The sequence below is a fragment of the Procambarus clarkii genome, chromosome 47 (assembly GCF_040958095.1).
Source record: "Procambarus clarkii isolate CNS0578487 chromosome 47, FALCON_Pclarkii_2.0, whole genome shotgun sequence".
NCBI classification, from domain to species: domain Eukaryota; kingdom Metazoa; phylum Arthropoda; class Malacostraca; order Decapoda; family Cambaridae; genus Procambarus; species Procambarus clarkii.
Window position 1 is genome coordinate 13,312,063 of NC_091196.1, and position 6,766 is coordinate 13,318,828.

Genomic DNA, 6,766 nt, shown 5'->3' on the forward strand with positions numbered 1-6,766 from the left:
ATGAAATCATACGATTTATTGCGATTGAAATCATACATAGCAAATCATCATTGCTAGGTACTCTCTTAACCCCCAATGTACCCTCTTGTTTATAAATAAATAAATAAATTAGGCCTAAGATAGCATTTATTAGGCCTATGGTTGCTAGGAGACGGATAGGTTAAATTTGGTTAGGTCCTATATTGACGTTACCGTTAAGAAACGTTTCCTGTTTGTCCATATTTAATAATACAAAAGTTAACTTTCTAGTGGTCCATCACCACATATTGATACTTTTGTTCAAAGAGTTACTATGAGCACTTTCCTTTGTTTTTGAGATATATACAAGAGTTGTTACATTCTTGTACAGCCACTAGTACGCGTAGCGTTTCGGGCAGGTCCCTGGAATACGATCCCCGCCGCGAAGAATCGTTTTTTCATCCAAGTACACATTTTACTGTTGCGTTAAACAGAGGCTACAGTTAAGGAATTGCGCCCAGTAAATCCTCCCCGGCCAGGATACGAACCCATGACATAGCGCTCGCGGAACGCCAGGCGAGTGTCTTACCACTACACCACGGGACTGTTTTAGGAGAATGGGCTGGATTATGTGTATGTTGGGGAGTCCTGAAAATGCTGGTTCTGTTGCACAGCATAAATATTCCACTCATACCGGACTAAATTCAATTGCTTTGTTTTGTTATGAAAGTGTTCATATGATTGATTGGTGCAGTGCCTATAGTGATTGCTCTATTCTTTTTATTTTTGTTTTTTTAATGTAATAGATTCACGCCATATAAGGTTCTTCAATCAGTAGTCTGGATCAATAGTCAGTTTTCAATAATTTGTTTCATATTGGTCTATTTTATTTATTATTATTATATTAAATTAAGAACAAAAATTATTGATTCAGTTATGTTAGTTTAGGTTAGGTTAAAATAGGTTAGGTTAGGTTTGGTAGGGTTGGGTAGGTTCAGTCATATATCTACGTGAGTTTTAACTCAAATTTAAAAAAAATAGCTCATACATAATGAAATGAATAGCTTTATCATTTCATAAGCAAAAAAAAAGAGAAAAATATTGAAATTCTTGAAAACTTAGCCTATTAGGCAAATCAGGCCTTGCAAATCAGGCTATTAGGTACAACATATATATATATATATATATATATATATATATATATATATATATATATATATATATATATATTGATATATATATATATATATATATATATATATATATATATATATATATATATATATATATATATATATATATATATATATATATATATATATATATATATATATATATATATATATATAAAAGTTTGTGAGGGTACCACCTCTGGTGCCAATGTGGGGACCCATAGCCTCGGAGAAGAAAATAAAAAGTATTCAGAGGAGACCTTGTGGTCTCTCACTGAACACTAATATTATCTTCTCCTACCACCCCCATTCTTTTGTATGTACACATATATATTTACTTTATTTGAACTTTGTTACAAAAAAGGAGTTACATATGGGTTACAAAGATGGTTGTCATAGGTTGTCGAGTTCCTCCAGCTCCTCAGATGGCGGGCAGGAACCCTGGATGCAGTGCGCATTTCCCCTCTGTATCGCCTCACTGAGACGCTGGAAAAGAAAGCTTGCAGCTCTCGGGTCCCTTGTTGTTTCAATGAGCCTAGAACCCAGTTCCTTCAAAAAACTGGTAGCACTTTTACCCCAGGCGCCGAGCGTCTCAGAAGCAATGGGGACAAAATTGTAGTGGTGATCCAGTTCTCTATACTTACGGGATTTGGCTGCTTCCCTGTGGGTGGCAGCGCCACCTGGTTGTGCAACACTGAGGTTAATGTAGGTGTTAGCCAGGGTTGATACGCACGTGTAGTCCCATACCAACTGCTTGCCATTCTTCCAGGGGTTCACTGTGATACCATCCGGGCGACCAATAAGAGCAATATACCAATATATATATATATATATATATATATATATATATATATATATATATATATATATATATATATATATATATATATAGGTTTATATATTAGGTTTTATATATATTAGGTTTTAAAAAAAAAAAAAAAAAAAAAAAAAAAAAAAAAAAAAAAAAAAAAAAAAAAAAAATATATATATATATATATATATGTCGTACCTAGTAGCCAGAACGCACTTCTCAGCCTACTATGCAAGGCCCGATTTGCCTAATAAGCCAAGTTTTCATGAATTAATTGTTTTTCGACCACCTAACCTACCTAACCTAACCTAACCTAACTTTTTCGGCTACCTAACCTATAAAGATAGGTTAGGTTAGGTTAGGTAGGGTTGGTTAGGTTCGGTCATATATCTACGTTAATTTTAACTCCAATAAAAAAAAAAATTGACCTCATACATAATGAAATGGGTAGCTTTATCATTTGATAAGAAAAAAATTAGAAAAAATATATTAATTCAGGAAAACTTGGCTTATTAGGCAAATCGGGCCTTGCATAGTAGGCCAAAAAGTGCGTTCTGGCTACTAGGTACGACATATATATATATATATATATATATATATATATATATATATATATATATATATATATATATATATATATATATATATATATATATATATATACGACATATATATATATATATATATATATACACACTAGCAGTACTCGGCCACACGTTGCTGAGCCACAGCAACCTTCCCTGTCCCCTCGTCCTCCCCCACCATTCCCCACTCTAACATCCCCTCTTCCTTCCCAGAATGCCCCACTCTCCTGTCCCTTTGTCCTTCCTTCCATTCTCTATTCCCCCATCACCTCGTCCACACCATCCCAAACTCCCCATCCTCTCGTCCTACCCCACCACTACCCCTTCCGTTGTCCTCTCATCCTCCACACTGTTACGAACCCGGATCCAGCATCTGAGCACGGAGCAGTAACGACCGCGCCATCTGTGGGTCAGCTCCCGAAACCCCCCTCCAATCGGACGACGACAACTGGTGAGGATGGCGAGTATTGGCCACAAGGGCCAGTTTCCAGTCCCGTTCAGCACTCTACACCGCCGCTGCTGACCTCTGGTGAGGTGGTGCTCAGACACCGGCGCCATCTATGGAGTGGATAGGTGGGCGTTTGTGTCTGAGCCCGTAAGTGAGGTGCCTTAGTGTATCCGAGTTATTGATGACGTGTCTGCTTACAGAGTCGACCTGAGACTGCTGTGATGGAGGGTGAGTCAGTCTACCCGAGGCAGCCGTCTCCATACCTTGTACTTTGCTGCAGCAGTTGTGAAGTCGTCCCCCCGGAAGAACACTGTGGTATGTTAGCCTGCCAGTGGAGTGGCAGTAAAAGGATTACCCGGGACCGACTGTTGGAGACGATCATCCACTGGGGTATTGAGGACAGGAGAGTGATTTGTGGTGTCACACGAGGCTCCTGTCTAGGGCGTTCCCCTAATATCGTTCGTGGAGGGGCCTGACCAGCCTTGCTGATTCAGAACCTGCCAGCAGACCAGCTGGACGTGTGGTTGACGGCCTCCACGGCGGTGCCCCCAGTGGACCTGTGTTTTGGCTGACCTGTGGCCAGGGTAGGCTCATCATTCTCAGAGGATTCGTTGTGAGGCCACGAGAAAGCACCGAGGACTCAGCACCGAGCGTCTGGATCCAGAGTCTTCAGCAGAAGACAACTGTGTGAATAATCCCCTTGTATAGTGTTAATACCCCTCCCCCTGTGCACTCTTTTATATATATATTTATTTATTTGGTGTTGGTGAAAATTATAGTCTTAAGTTCTTAACTTTCTTTCCCTTCCCCCTTTAAGTTACTTGCGTCACGGATCACATCCCTTGATAGCCACTACTGGCTTGGGAACGGATATATATCTTCCTCTAACAACATCAGAGTAAGAACCCCGTTGCGTCCCGAGAGGGCCGTAACACACACCATTCTCCATTCCCTCGTCCGATGCCTTCCCAAATGGTTTGATGTTCCCATCAGAAAATGGGGAGCATCAAGTGATCTGATGATCCCATCAGTGAAATATAAGAAAACAGTTAAAAAATGAAATGAAAATATGAAAAAATATAAAAAATATACTATTCTCACGAAATGAACGGTCAAGTAAACAACACAGCTCAATTCCAACGCAATTCACACAAAATAATTAAATCAAAATGAAAATAAATCAAAATCTAGAAAAATTCTATTTATCAATGCAATCAGAAACATTGAAATGGAATTGTAACATATCTAGTATAGCATGTGTGTTGCTCTTACATGCAATAGATGGTGCTGTTTTTCAAGAAAAGCTTAGTTTTACCTGTCACAGGTGTGGCATCTATACTTATACTTACGAAATGATTAGTATGGTAAACAACACAGCTCAATTCCAACACAATGTCTCATAAAATAATAACCTAAAAATAAAATAAATAGAAATCTATGAAAATAAAAGTTATCAATGCAATCGGAAACATTGAAATGGAATTCGTGACATATTTAAAATAGCGTGCATGTTGCTATTATGCGCAACAGATGGCGTTGTTTTTAAAAAACACATGAAATTATCTGTCACAGGTGTGGCATCTATATAGTAGATATATAAAAAGACGCGCCTATTCGAATGCAACGTTGTGTCAAAATTTCAAAGCAATTGGTGAAGAACTTTCGGAGATTACAGCGTGTGTTGCCCTTACAGCCATCAGAAGGCGTTGTTTAAAAAAAAAAAGAAAAATGTTTTTTTCCTTGTCACAGGGGAGGCATATATATAGTAGATGTATAAAAAAACGCTCCATTCAAATGCAACGTTGTGTCAAAATTTCTAAACATACGGTAAAGAGGTTTCGAAGATTTCCCTCACATGAAGAACATCGTTTTTTCAGAAAAAGCATGTTTTTTTCCCAGTCACAGACGTGACATGTATATAGTATGCATATAAAAAACCTGCTCGGATGCGAATGCATCGTTGTGTGAAAATTTCAAAGCCATCGGTGAAGTGCTTTCGAAGTTTAGCGATTTCGAACAAACGAACATTTCTATTTTTATTTATATAGATTAGTATATTTTGGTAGCAGTCTTTCTTGTAAACATATGTTACTGAATATGACCGAAAAGGTAATATTAATAATTCTAACACGAATTTTCTCAATATTTCTTTTGTTTTTATTCACTGTCGGTGGTAATAAAAATTGGAGTAATTTGGAGAATTCATATTTTTATTACCACCGAGAGTGAAGAAAAACATAAGAAATATTGAGGAAATTCGTGTTAGAATTATTAATCTTACCTTTTCGGTCATATTCAACAACATATATATAACTAAAATATATATATGTTGTTATATACATATATTTATATGCGCATGTGCGAACAAGCCTGAATGGTCCCCAGGACTATATGCGAATGAAAACTCACACCCCAGAAGTGACTCGAACCCATACTCCCAGAAGCAACGCAACTGGTAACTACAGGGCGCCTTAATCCGCTTGACCATCACGGCCGTCAAAGGAAGTGATAGCCGAGGCTATTTGAGCCACTTCCCCGACGGCAACTCGGATGGTAATCTTGGGCATAGCATTTCACCAAATCACCTCATTCTTTGGGGCACACGTGAGGAACACAAATGCGAACAAGCCTGAATTGTCCCCAGGACTATATGCGAATGAAAACTCACACCCCAGAAGTGACTCGAACCCATACTCCCAGAAGCAACGCAACTGGTAACTACAGGGCGCCTTAATCCGCTTGACCATCACGGCCGTCAAAGGAAGTGATAGCCGAGGCTATTTGAGCCACTTCCCCGACGGCAACTCGGATGGTAATCTTGGGCATAGCATTTCACCAAATCACCTCATTCTTTGGGGCACACGTGAGGAACACAAATGCGAACAAGCCTGAATGGTCCCCAGGACTATATGCGAATGAAAACTCACACCCCAGAAGTGACTCGAACCCATACTCCCAGAAGCAACGCAACTGGTAACTACAGGGCGCCTTAATCCGCTTGACCATCACGGCCGTCAAAGGAAGTGATAGCCGAGGCTATTTGAGCCACTTCCCCGACGGCAACTCGGATGGTAATCTTGGGCATAGCATTTCACCAAATCACCTCATTCTTTGGGGCACACGTGAGGAACACAAATGCGAACAAGCCTGAATGGTCCCCAGGACTATATGCGAATGAAAACTCACACCCCAGAAGTGACTCGAACCCATACTCCCAGAAGCAACGCAACTGGTAACTACAGGGCGCCTTAATCCGCTTGACCATCACGGCCGTCAAAGGAAGTGATAGCCGAGGCTATTTGAGCCACTTCCCCGACGGCAACTCGGATGGTAATCTTGGGCATAGCATTTCACCAAATCACCTCATTCTTTGGGGCACACGTGAGGAACACAAATGCGAACAAGCCTGAATGGTCCCCAGGACTATATGCGAATGAAAACTCACACCCCAGAAGTGACTCGAACCCATACTCCCAGAAGCAACGCAACTGGTAACTACAGGGCGCCTTAATCCGCTTGACCATCACGACAGCCGTGATGGTCAAGCGGATTAAGGCGCCCTGTAGTTACCAGTTGCGTTGCTTCTGGGAGTATGGGTTCGAGTCACTTCTGGGGTGTGAGTTTTCATTCGCATATAGTCCTGGGGACCATTCAGGCTTGTTCGCATTTGTGTTCCTCACGTGTGCCCCAAAGAATGAGGTGATTTGGTGAAATGCTATGCCCAAGATTACCATCCGAGTTGCCGTCGGGGAAGTGGCTCAAATAGCCTCGGCTATCACTTCCTTTGACGGCC